Source organism: Hoplias malabaricus, chromosome 1 (assembly GCF_029633855.1).
Source record: "Hoplias malabaricus isolate fHopMal1 chromosome 1, fHopMal1.hap1, whole genome shotgun sequence".
NCBI classification, from domain to species: Eukaryota; Metazoa; Chordata; class Actinopteri; order Characiformes; family Erythrinidae; genus Hoplias; species Hoplias malabaricus.
Window position 1 is genome coordinate 2732623 of NC_089800.1, and position 12500 is coordinate 2745122.

The 12500-nt window shown below is 43.0% G+C and overlaps 1 protein-coding gene across 3 annotated transcripts in view; it reads left to right on the forward strand.

The window, feature by feature from the left end:
• The window catches only part of scn1ba (sodium channel, voltage-gated, type I, beta a), a 26468-nt gene that overhangs the window by 5456 nt on the left and 8512 nt on the right, over positions 1–12500 (forward strand). The gene's annotated exons all lie outside the window — the stretch shown is intronic.

The window sequence follows — 12500 nt, forward strand, 5'->3', positions numbered from 1 at the left end:
GAACACACCACACTCCTCACAGACAGTCACCCGGAGGAAACCCACGCAGATACAGGGAGAACACACCACACTCCTCACAGACAGTCACCCGGAGGAAACCCACGCAGACACAAGGAGAACACACCACACTCCTCACAGACAATCACCCGGAGGAAACCCACACAGACACAGGGAGAACACACCACACTCCTCACAGACAGTCACCCGGAGGAAACCCACGCAAACACAGGGAGAACACACCACACTCCTCACAGACAGTCACCCGGAGGAAACCCACGCAGACACAGGGAGAACACACCACACTCCTCACAGACAGTCACCCGGAGGAAACCCACGCAGACACAGGGAGAACACACCACACTCCTCACAGACAGTCACCCGGAGGAAACCCACGCAGACACAGGGAGAACACACCACACTCCTCACAGACAGTCACCCGGAGGAAACCCACGCAGACACAGGGAGAACACACCACACTCCTCACAGACAGTCACCCGGAGGAAACCCACGCAGACACAGGGAGAACACACCACACTCCTCACAGACAGTCACCCGGAGGAAACCCACGCAGACACAGAGAGAACACACCGACTCCTCACAGACAGTCACCCGGAGCGGGAATCGAACCCACAACCTCCAGGTCCCTGGAGCTGTGTGACTGCGACACTCCCTGCTGCGCCATCGTGCCGCCCGATCATACAGTAATCTCTAATAAATATTATGTGTGACAGAGAGTAATCTATAAACAGAGACACGAGTACAGTGATGTTATTCATTAGCATGAGACTACGCTAAAATACTTTAAATATGTACCAACATTAAGCACAGCATTTTTCCTTTCTCCCCATCTGTCAGCCTGCCCTAAATACATAACCTGGGAACCTAGTTTGTAAGGGGGCCACGTGTACGATCCCATAAACGGAGGACACCTTGGTGGTGTTTGTGTTTCGTATCTATACACCCTTCTGTAAGTCTAATGCAGATCTACAGCTCTGCATTTACAATATGTTCCTCAAAACAATTCCTCTCATTTCTCTCCGCTGCGATCCTCACTAAAGCACACAGCTGCGGTTATCTTCAGGCGAGCTACAATTTTACATAACGCTGTTAAACCAAGGAAATGTGAGGTGTTCCCTCTGACATTTGCATGAGCCAATAACAAAGCATTAAACAATTAAAGTGTCTATCCAGGCGCTGCGCCAGAGGGGGGACTGGGAGCTAAACAATCGGACTGTCTGTCCTAAAGCCGGATGTCAGGACACTCTAGCTGGGTGAGCATCTGCTCCCAAAGCTGAGCAAACTTGGCTCATATCCCCTTCTGGAGAACTGATGGTGGTTTCTTGGAATTGATTGTGCAGGTCTCACAGGGTGTGAGGCATTCCCTTCCTGAAAGGCAATATTAATATATATATAAAATACATATAAATTCATATAATAAATAATATATAAATAAGTAAAATACAAAGCGTCTCGGTCCGGTATGCTAGGCTTTCTGTCTCTCTGGTCACAGCAGAGAAACAGCATCTGGAAGTTTTTAGACAACGGAGAGACTCCAAACGCTGAAAACCATGAGCTGGGATGTGGATGTGGCTCTATTCCTGCTCCATAGCTGGGTAACATTGACTTATCTTTTGCTGTAACTGCAAGTAAACACAGAGCGAAAGCGCTACAAAACTAAACAGCTCAAGTTACAAATGAGTTTCTGTGGTAATTCCAGACCTGGAAATTCTAAACGTAAACAAACCAGAGAGAACAGTGTTTCCCTACACCTCCCTGTCCCTCTGGGTACAAATCAGTCTAGAGATACGGGTCTGTGTTAGCGTTAGTAGAACAGTGGTTCCCTCATGACAGTTCTTTCCTGTCAATCTGCGGTTAGTTTAATTATTGTGAACAGTAGGAAGCTTCTCCACAATAATAGGCTAAACAAATATTGCTAGCTAATGCTAGCCTACTTTAGCCCATGTTTATAGATCACTGTGTGTGTGTTATAGCATCAAAATCTATTTTAACCAAGGTTAGAGATTATTGAGCGACGATACAGTCATGATAGCCCTATGCTAACTAGCATACATTAGCCTGGTAGCTCAGGAAAGAAGGAAACATTAGGCGCTATTTTATCAATAACATTTGGAGATAAAAGTGGTTTTGACCAACGCTACACTGTGAAAAACGACAGAAACAGAAACAGGAGGGAACTGCTCTTAGCGTGGCTAGCTGAGATGAACAGATGGAGGCGTGTTGTTTATTTCTGACTCAGATGAACTGTTTGAGAGAAGGAGCCCATACTGGCCCCCAGTTTAAAGCTACAACCTTATGTTCTTTTCAGAAAAACACACCAATATTTGTCGAAGCCGAAGCTTTTCTGTGGCTCTGGCTGCTGCTGTATTCACTCTATTCATACACTGCCTTTCATACAACATCCACCTTTTATACCACAGAGAGTGAGAGGGAGGAGGAAGGAATTGACAAAAGAAATGAGAGAGGTGTTTTCAGAGATGCAGGAGTGTACACAGTGTCTAAATCATCGCTTGGAAATGGTTTTGAATTAGTATCTTCAAATTTTGACTTACTATGGCTTAGTATCTCAGACGTATGGCTTATTATGACTCATAATTATAAAAAAAGGCGGCACGGTGGTGCAGCAGGTAGGTGTCGCAGTCACACAGCTCCAGGTGTAGAGGTGTGGGTTCGATTCCTGCTCCGGGTGACTGTCTGTGAGGAGTGTGGTGTGTTCTCCCTGCGTCTGCGTGGGTTTCCTCCGGGTGATTGTCTGTGAGGAGTGTGGTGTGTTCTCCCTGTGTCTGCGTGGGTTTCCTACGGGTGACTGTCCATGAGGAGTGTGGTGTGTTCTCCCTGTGTCTGCGTGGGTTTCCTCCGGGTGATTGTCTGTGAGGAGTGTGGTGTGTTCTCCCTGCGTCTGCGTGGGTTTCCTCCGGGTGATTGTCTGTGAGGAGTGTGGTGTGTTCTCCCTGTGTCTGTGTGGGTTTCCTACGGGTGACTGTCCATGAGGAGTGTGGTGTGTTCTCCCTGTGTCTGCGTGGGTTTCCTCCGGGTGACTGTCTGTGAGGAGTGTGGTGTGTTCTCCCTGCGTTTGCGTGGGTTTCCTCCGGGTGACTGTCTGTGAGGAGTGTGGTGTGTTCTCCCTGCGTCTGCGTGGGTTTCCTCCGGGTGACTGTCTGTGAGGAGTGTGGTGTGTTCTCCCTGCGTCTACGTGGGTTTCCTCTGGGTGACTGTCTGTGAGGAGTGTGGTGTGTTCTCCCTGCGTCTCAGTGGGTTTCCTCCGGGTGACTGTCTGTGAGGAGTGTGGTGTGTTCTCTCTGTGTCTGTGTGGGTTTCCTCTGGGTGCTCTGGTTTCCTCCCACAGTCCAAAAACACACATTGGTAGGTGGATTGGCGACTCAAAAGTGTCCGTAGGTGTGAGTGTGTGTGTGTGTTGCCCTGTGAAGGACTGGCGCCCCCTCCAGGGTGTATTCCCACCTTGCGCCCAATGATTCCAGGTAGGCTCTGGACCCACTGCGACCCTGAACTGGATAAGGGTTACAGATAATGAATGAATTATAAAAAAATACTACAACTTATCTTCTAATAGCGACTATGACAAAACATATAAAACTTTAGAGAACATTTCTCTTACTTCTTTGAGAGAGTATTACATCATTATCACAAGAAACTTTCCTATCATTATGAGATACTTCATTAAGAACATGAGATACTCTGAGATAATTACAGGAAACCACCCTCATCCTCATCCTCAACCATCTTCCTGTCACTCTTCTCTTTTCTTTGATTTAGTCTGACTCTCTCCATCCATCAGCTGTGAGTGACTGGAACGGAAAGAGAGAAACGGTCAATATTTATTGGACACTGAGTGTGTGAAGAATGTCCATCTGTTTGAGTGCTGGACCGTTTTAAGAGCTTCCTTGGCTCTCGCTGCAGATCACTAAGGTGTGAAGGACAAGAAAGACGAGTGGAGATAAGTGCCGATTTCATAGAACGGAAAGACGAGTATCTGAGTGATGCACTGGGGTGCAGAGGTCTATTTTTACTCAGCGCTGGATTAAATTATTCAGAATTAACTGAGTACATGCCCTACATCTCCTGTGATCAGAATCTGATTAGACGTCTAATGTTACTATCTGCTTTAAAGGCATCAGTCCAGGGACGCAGTCGGGCCTCTGAATTACTTACTGGCTTCGCTGAGACATTCCTACACCGTAGGTCCAGAAGTGTGTACATGGTCAATGCCATGTGTCAGCTAGAGGGGTATAAAACTCCATATCTTTGAGTGGCTTCATGCAATCAAATCCTTACAGCAATTTTCGTACAAGCCACCACTGATCTGAAAGATGTGTGTACATGGTCAATGCCATGTGTCAGCTAGAGGGGTATAAAACTCCATACCTTTGAGTGGCTTCATGCAATCAAATCCTTACAGCAATTTTCGTACAAGCCACCACTGATCTGAAAGATGTGTGTACATGGTCAATGCCATGTGTCAGCTAGAGGGGTATAAAACTCCATATCTTTGAGTGGCTTCATGCAATCAAATCCTTACAGCAATTTTCGTACAAGCCACCACTGATCTGAAAGATGGAAAAAAAAAACACCCAATTAATAACCTTCATTTCAGAAGATAAGTAGGTGTGTAGATACATTCAATTTAAAACAATTATTTATTTAGTAATTAATTGTAATTAAAAAACGCTGCTTACTGTATGAATCTGGACTGTTTGACCTGTGATGTAATCATTGTCTGACCTCGACTGTCCTGCAGGACGAGTGAAAACAGCTGATGGTCAGTGTTTATGTGTGTGTGTGTGTGTGTGTGTGACTGTCCTTTTTCTGCTGAACCAGTAACTGCATGTTCATAATCAGACCAATGCCCGGGTCAGCAGAACCCGCTGCTGACCACCAAAGATTTACTGCGCATCACGGTGAGAAGACAACACCAATGAGGTCATCATTCTGTAGTCATGGTCAGGCCCAACATTCATTAAGGAGCTGAAATATCTATTTTGCTACATGCTAGCAAGCTAACAATATTGCTAAGGTTCCCTGCTACAACATCACCCAAAGCACCTATATGTACAAGCTCTTTCCAGTGTGGAGTTATTGGAGGACTGTCGGTGTTAGGCTCCAATTAAAGGAAATGGTTTAGGTTTATAACAGTGCAAGCGTTTAAAAGTAGACTTGTATTAGCCGTAGCATTTAGCATGTAACGTTATTGATACTGAATTCCTAAATGAGCTGGTCGTTCAGGCCAGTGCTAACTTGTAGCATGTAGATTATTGATATGGAACTCCTTAAAGGCAACATAGACAATACTGGAGGTCTATATTGCTGTTCTCACAACTAAACAAACTCCACTTCCTGTTTGTGTTCATTCAGTAGCGCTGCATCTTTAAGGTGGATCGGTGTGTTTGAGTCAGAAGAGACTGTATCTTGTTGGTGGCTGAAGTGTAACTTGTTTGTACGTTTTTTTCACGGTTTGAATTAGGCTACCACAGAAACTCTGTGTTTATTTTTATAGAACGTTAGCTACAGTCTCCTAAATTTGGAACAAGTTCCACCTTAAGTGATGTAACTGTAAAAGCAACGATAAGTCAGTGTTATTTAGGAGCAGGAAAAGAGAGCAACATCCTCATCTCGGGTTCATGCTTTTTGATATTTGAAGTCTCTCCCCCATCCAAACACCTCCTGATGCCGTGGCCATGGCTGATGGAGAGAGAGAGAGAGAGAGAGAGAGAGATGAAGGAATGAATGAATGTTATCATTTCTTAGATAAAATGCCTTTTGTCTAACAGTGACGATATGTGAGTTAGCATGGTGCTAATAGCATGCTCAGATCATCACACAGTCACCGCGGTTGTCTGTAATTATTCAGTATTTTCAAACAGCTGTCAAATCTTAGAGATAATGCCGAATCGGTTTGTGATGTGGTTTTTGACACATTATCTCATACTCTTTGGCTAAATGTCCATAAATTTTGGATACATCAAAGTGTGGCTGAGTAAATCAGAGGGGGAATTGTGTGTGATTTCCACAGGATTTTCACTCTGGCCCCAGCTCTCTGTGACGCAGATACACAGATACACACACACACACCCGAACTAATCTCTGCATGTACCAAATGTGTTTATGTGTTCATTTGTGTGTGAGAGTGAGTGTGAAAGAAAAAAGGAGAGGGTGTGTTTTTGTATGTTTAAGAGAGAGAGAGAGAGAGAGAGAGAGAGAGGAAGAGAGAGAGAAAGAGGGAGAGAGAGAGAGAGAGAGGGAGAGAGAAAGAGAGAGTGTGATGGGGAGGGAGAGAAAGAGAGAGAGAGGAAGAGAGAGAGAGAGAGGAAGAGAGAGAGAGAAGGAGAGAGAGAGAGAGAGAGAGAGGGGAAGAGAGAGAAAGAGAGGGAGAGAGAGAGAGAGAGTGTGATGGGGGAGGGAGGACGTCTATTAAATCTGTGCAAGGGCAGACAAGGACGAATGGAGGGTCATCCTCTCAGCACAGTTTTACAGTCACAGAGTTGCGAGGAAGAAACAGGAGAAACATGAAATAATAAAACTGTATATTTATTTCTTCTTATAATTATTAGTGTTATTATTTGCGCTATTAATTCTCATAAAAACGCATTGATATCCAGGAGCAATATGTCATTTTTACACCATGAAATAGTAGATATAATTTAGGAAAAAGATGCAATGCAAATGGGAATAGAACGAGAAGAATCCAACTGCAGTGTGACCTTTGAATGAACCACAGAGAGGGTCCCCCACATGCAGCTGGCCATGTTTAAAACTGGTTTAGTAGAAATTCTCCAAGCCACTAGGGGTCAGTGTAACAGCTGTTTCAAAACATGAAGAAGAACGACCGCAGAAAATGATTGTTTGCTCCTTTAATGTTAGTTGTGTATCAGAGAGACTGCGTATGAAACCAATTTTAAATAAACGAGGGGGACCTGCTCGATGAAAATTAAAGGTCGTTTATAGATTTTTCATTTTAATTAAATTTATTTTTATAAAAAATGTGTACGAAAATGTAGACAGTGCTTTTTAGATATTTACTATTTGCCACTTTTTCGCTTTAAACTGAGTCTGACTCCGAGGAATCAGTAAGGACTTGATGAATGAGGGTCTTTTACAGTGAAATGTGTTGTAGATGAGCCTCTTGTGGCCTTTCGGCCCCGGGGCGGATGTTCTGGTGACGATAAACAGCTCGTATAGAAGGAACTTTTGTTCCTATGGAAAGTCTGATCCCTAAGGCTGAGCATCATGGGAAATGTCATGGATGTTTATCATTTCCCTGGACACCAAATAAAGCTTGAGTGTGTGGCACAGAGATGAATTCGTCTGTGTTCACTCTCTCTCTCTCGGTTCCTAACTCACACACAAAACCAGGTCAGGGGTCAGTAAAATAAACACTGGTTTTCCAGGAATCGATAACAATTTGATGCATAAATAGCTTGGGATCTGTCGTAATAACACTCTGGACTAGTGTTTAATATCTGCTCATGGACTAAACACACATTAAATGCACTAGACGTAGTACAGTGCTAATTTCTCCTAGCACCTCTATGGGATTTCCAGTGTTATGTTAGCGCTAAGCGCTCTGGAACTTCCAGAAAACCCTGAGTGATGTTTTATTTTTATGATATTATACATTTGTGATTGCACCTCTGTCACATCTTAATGATATTCGTGGAATGTTGAAGGCCTTCAGTGATGCACCTGCAGTCTTAACCAATAGGAAAAAAAAGCCTGGTTGAATCTGCTTAATAACCACAGAGACAGCAATCCTGATTGGACAGTTTGACTTCTGAAACACTTCCAATGTACTACAGCATGTTTAGAGTTTAAAACAAGCCCAATGACGTTATATAGTAGATCATAGGGATGTTTTAACGACAGCGGTACAAATATATTTGATCACAGACCTCTCTGACAAAAGACTTTACTTTGTAAGTGAGTGTAAAACGCCAACACAGTCCTAAATTAAAAAGTGTGGATTAACTTCTCTATTGCGCCTCATAATCAGGGGTTTCTGGAATAAGTTGCATAACGTAATCTGTGTAAAAGGAGCGTTATATAAGCGTATGGTCTGAGGGCGATGGCTTTCAGATTTAAGTCCTGCAGCATTGTGCTTTTATTCTCTACGGCTCGTCCACTTAAAGGACAGTTGCAGTGGTTATAAACCTGAACTCTGTTTGCTACATTTTTAGCATTGGTTTATAACCACAGAGAGATCTGGAAAAGAGCAGAAACTCAATAATAATAATAGGCCTATGCTGAGTCCATCCATCCATTATCTGTAACCCTTATCCAATTCAGGGTCACGGTGGGTCCAGAGCCTACCTGGAATCATTGGGCGCAAGGCGGGAATACACCCTGGAGGGGGCGCCAGTCCTTCATAGGGCAACACACACACTCACACATTCACACATACTCACACCTACAGTCACTTTTGAGTCGCCAATCAACTTACCACCCGGAGGAAACCCACGCAGACACAGGGAGAACACACCACACTCCTCACAGACAGTCACCCGGAGGAAACCCACGCAGACACAGGGAGAACACACCACACTCCTCACAGACAGTCACCCGGAGGAAACCCACGCAGACACAGGGAGAACACACCACACTCCTCACAGACAGTCACCCGGAGGAAACCCACGCAGACACAGGGAGAACACACCACACTCCTCACAGACAGTCACCCGGAGGAAACCCACGCAGACACAGGGAGAACACACCACACTCCTCACAGACAGTCACCCGGAGGAAACCCACGCAGACACAGGGAGAACACACCACACTCCTCACAGACAGTCACCTTGAGACTGAGCCTACAACTGTATGCTGGTCGTGCATCACCACCAACTCTAATCCCATCTCTAAACGTATAAAGTACATAGATTTAGTGCTTTAACTCTTTGATACTTGTAACACACACCTGGACAGTTCAGTTTCTCTTGATTAAGTGACATTTAGTTCTAAAAACTCATTTAGTTCAAAGACTATGAGCTTAAAACTGATGAAAGCCAGCATCTGCCCATTGGCTTCTGTTATAAGAGAAACACAAACATAAAAAAGTGTCTGTGAATAGAGATTAGGCTGAGGAAAATAAGCTGGAGTATTTGTTAATCACATGCCCCTGCCTCTAGAGCTGTAACCATCTCTGCACTCCTTTTTTATTATTTATTTTATGCGTAAAGTGTCCTGTCACATAACCACCTTCTGTGTTCTCCCTGTGTTGTGACCTGGGAGTAGCAGGATATGAGGCCAAGCTGAAAAAAAAAGTCTTGCTCTGTCAGGACTCATTCCAGATCTTCCCTCATAGCAAGCAGTGTGTGTGTGTGTGTGTGTCTCTATATGTGTGTGTGTGTGTTTCCTCATTCACTACACATGGTATGCGACTGTACTGTAATGATATTAATATGTTAATGTGGGGGCCACACCAGCCACAGAGTTTAAATGGAGTCTTAAAGGGGAATTCCTCTGAATTTTTTAAGTTTCTGCCCCGACTAATGTGGGATGGTTCACAGTGGTGGTGAATGGAACCAGGCGTCTGCTTCCTTTCACTACCACTGTAAAGAAATCCAAGCCAGTTTCTCTACATTCAGCCGTCTCACATCAAACCTGCCCTCACACTGTTTACGTCTCAAAAGCTAAATTACGGAGGCTTTTCTGAAGTCAGTGGAATTGCTCTTTAAATCCCTGGGATTTCCTTCCACTCTGGGTTCAGAGTCTGTTACTGAAATATAACTTACTCTTTGTTCTTCTCTCCTCTGTTCTTCTCTTTCCTTCTCCTGCTTTCCTCCCTCCCCCTGCCTCCTGTACTGATGTGGCAAGTGTGCCCCCTTTTTCACCTTATTCCTCTCTTCCTTCCTTCTCTCAGCCGCCATCAAGGGTCCCCTCACTAAAGCCCCCCCCCACCAACACACACAAACACCCTAGAGCCTGTTACAACAAATACAACAGCATTAAAGCCAGAGTTTAGAGAAATCTTCCTAAATCCAAGTGCACTCAGCCAAGACATGTCTGGTGTCTGATGTTTGCTTTTTAAAATTTACACTGGTATTCCGAGGCTAATGTAGCTAATTAAACAGCAGTTTTATCAAAACAATTAGCATGTTGTAGTGCAGCAATGTAATACATCTTTCGAAAAGCTTCTCTTCTCCCACCTTCAAAATAAATCATCAGGAGGTGGATTTCCAAGTCTTTGTTCTGCTGTGTCATCACACCACTACAGAAAAACATGAGATGCTAATCCTGACTGCTAGCCTGACCATGCTAGCAATGCACCTATTACCTCATAAAAATGTCCACCCTCCTTAAGATTAATAATCAGAAGGCGATTTTCCTAGTCTTTAAACTGGTAATAATCTTATCATACAGAAAAAATCAGTGTGTTCAAAATGGCTCAGAGCTCACTGTTCCCTACATTCCTAACTATACAGTGCACTATTATAGGGAACTGACTTTAGGGAGGTAGTAAGAGATTTCAGACGCTACCTCATGCAAATTATTACCAAACACAATGTATTAAGATATCCCCTACTTGCTCATGTATGTTGTTTGTGCACTGTGGATTGTTTGAGTACACTGAAAAGTGTGCACTATGTTTTCATACACCACTATGAAATAACTGAGCCCCAAAACAGTTTCGGACACAGCATTGAATCCCTGTAGTTAAACTGTTTATGATGGCTAGCCTAGTCACTATTAAATAAAATTTGCCTCATACATTAGGATTGAAACAGTGATTTTAAAAAATTAAAGCCCCTTCAGAAAATTAAAAAAAATACTCGTTAAAAGTAACATAATCAGAAAGTGATTGTGCTGCTCTTTAAACTAGCATTTCACTCTAGCACTACATTAACCTTCCAGTACCAAAGCTCAGACACAAATTACTGCTTAGATTTCATTTTAGAGAGGGCAACTAAGAGGGGAGGCGACTTTCCTGACATAAAGCATTTAAAGCAACCGCTTGTGCGCTGATGTGTGCTATTAGCCTCTGAGGTTGTGATCTATATGTGAGCCGTCCTTCAACCCTCCATTACACTCCAGAGGAAGGTACCTCAGAGTGCAGAGGTCATTAATTGCAGAGAGAATTAAGGATTGACAGCAACTGAGAGAGAGTGGGAGTCCCATGGAGGGGCAGGTGGTGAGAGTATGAACCTTGATGGCATATATAGACCCCTGTCTCTATATATGAATTAGCTGTGTAACATAGAGGAGGACTGCAGCAGGATGTGGACAAGCATCACTCACTGCTAACGTTTTATTTCCTCTCAAATTAAAACCCCTGTTATATTAGTGGTTTATCTTGGAAAAGCTTTGCCTGGCTCCTGGCTTTAGCAGAGGCCTTACTTTCTGGCAGTGTTATACGTTAAATTTGCATTTTCTTTCACTGACATGTATTTTGTATATAAATGTTGCATGTGCTGTAAAGTGACAATAAAGATTGACTTGCTAAACGGCTTGCTAACAGAAAGATATTTGCCTTTATTCTAACACCTATATTTATTTGTTGCATAGACTAAGCATTACTAACAATTTAGCTAGGTTACTTTCATAGCCTTGGCCTATATTGTGCTAAGTTGACCAGTAGGCATAGCAAAGTGTTTAGAATGTTAGCTCAAGTCTAAGCGGCTAGCTTGTTACTAGCATTCTAGCTCAGTCTAGCGTGTTTGACTGTGGCTAGCTCACATTTAACATGCTAGCTATAAATGTACTCTAGTGATTATGATATAAACAAAGTTTTCTGCAGCTTCTCAGTAGCATTTTCTTACATTGACATATGTAGTTTTTTAGTAGCTCTACTTTTAAAAGTTGCATGTGCTGTAAAGTGACAATAAAGATTGACTTGCTAAACGGCTTGCTAACAGTAAAATATTTGCCTGTATTCTAACACCTATATTTATTTGTTGTGTAGACTAAGCATTACTAACAATTTAGCTAGGTTACTTTCATAGCCTTGGCGTATATTGTGCTATATTGTGCTAAGTTGACCAGTAGCCATAGCAAAGTGTTTATGCTAGCATGTTAGCTCAAGGCTAAGCGGCTAGCTTGTTACTAGCATTCTAGCTCAGTCTAGTGTGTTCGACTGTGGCTAGCTCACATTTAACATGCTAGCTATAAATGTACTCTAGTGATTATGATATAAACAAAGTTTTCTGCTGCTACTCAGTAGTTTGAATACATTTTTTACCAGAGTTCTTTAGTGACGGTAGCTAAGGCGAAACACATTTGTTAGCGCAGCTTGGAAAGATTAAAAAAATAGTACAGTATGTATTAGAGTTATGATATTATGTTGGATGTAGCAGTGTAAAACTAATAATTTGTCAAATAAAATAATTACAAATGAAAAGTCCAGATTAAAAATAATTTTAATGGTGTGCAGAGTATATTAAGGAGGTAAGTGATTATTGCCTGCTCAGCCAGGGCCTTGGCAAAGGAGTCTAACAAAATAAAGGAATTTGGACAAGATTTTGACTTCTTTTTAATGT